This window comes from Notothenia coriiceps, unplaced genomic scaffold (genome assembly GCF_000735185.1).
Source record: "Notothenia coriiceps isolate Sejong01 unplaced genomic scaffold, NC01 NC01_scaffold00035382, whole genome shotgun sequence".
NCBI lineage: Eukaryota > Metazoa > Chordata > Actinopteri > Perciformes > Nototheniidae > Notothenia > Notothenia coriiceps.
Window position 1 is genome coordinate 1 of NW_011368083.1, and position 1,512 is coordinate 1,512.

Consider the following 1,512-nt stretch of genomic DNA (forward strand, 5'->3'; position numbering starts at 1 on the left):
TTAACTCTCAGCTGAGAGAGCTTCAATTGCTTTTTGCAGTTTCTTATTGAGTCATCTTTTTTGGCCAACTTTACACTCATTATTGGCAACTGAGTGTCATGGCAACCCAACATGTTGACTAGCTTGAGTTATTTTCCCACAGTGATTCATTTAGCTTATTCTGTATATGGATATACTGGGGAGGAAAGAGGAACTAAGAAAGTCCCTGTTGAACATATTTAAGCACTTTGGAAAATATTTCCTTTACTGTAAGCTTACTGAGACGCTCTTTATTTATTTATACAGCAGAATGGACCAAAGTTGTGTTCTCACAAACCAAGAGAGAGATGTTTTATAATATGTCCACTCCTAAAATACAGCCTGTGTCATATGATAACTATGCTGAGATTATTACGTAAATACATGTAAAAATAGCTCAGACTGACCTCATAGCTTAAAATTGCAATTAGGTGTTCCTGTAAAAGCCTTAAGTTTACATGCCAGCTAACAGCTCTTCAATGAGGGCTTTCTCCTTCAGAGCAAGAGGCAATTCCTTATATAGACTAATCAAGTCTTTACTCCGTGTTTTCACAGCGTCATTTTACAGGACTGAACCACTGCTAAGGTTTGCCCCCGAGGGGACGGGATTTATTAGCAGACTATTTCTGGACACTTGTCAGATTCCACTACAGCAACCCTTTAGTCACTTTTCATTAGCGCTCACATTCAAGAAGTCACAGAGTGCACCACGTTTGGTTATACCCACTCAGTCCAGTGATCCCATGAGGCTTTCTTTAATGCTTTAGGGAATGTCACAGTCACCTCTTTGCTATCATGATTGTATGCTCGGTGATCCAGCGTGAACTTACTGGTCTTTCCTGCAATTTGTTCAGCTACAGACCCCAGCTGGATAAAGGGATGTATTGTTCAAGGTTTCCCTCATAGCTGTGCTTGCCTGAAAGTATGGTTTCTATAAACCAGATGCGAGATACGCCCTATATAGCACAAGGAAATATGTATTGAGAATAAGGTCTCCTTGGAGGAAATGGGATGCATACAAGGGCCACTGCAGTGTCATTTGGACATAAGGTAGGCCTATACTTAGAGGGAAGGGAAGGAATAATAGGATCCTTATAATGTAAGAAAGAAAGAAACTCAGACCTGGAAAGCACATTGGCGCATAATATTCAGCTGCTTTTTCAGATCCCTCCTCGTGTTTGGGAATCAGAATCAAGATTTTCTAATGACCCCTGCAGTATAGTTTAATCTATATGCAGCTGTGTCTGCAGTGACAATCAAAAGCAGCAAGTAGAAAATATAGTGAAATCATTTTCATATAAACTACTGTAAAGAGGGATTTCCATCAAGGGAAGTGCCGCTACACTGAGGTCATTAATCAACACTTGCTCCAGGTGACTGGACCCTGTAGTGCCTCAACAGCAGCTGTGATACAGCTTCACTGTGGAGAACTACACGCCCTGCCAGTCAGCCTCTGTGTGTGTGTGTGTGTGTGTGTGTGTGTGTGTGTGTGTG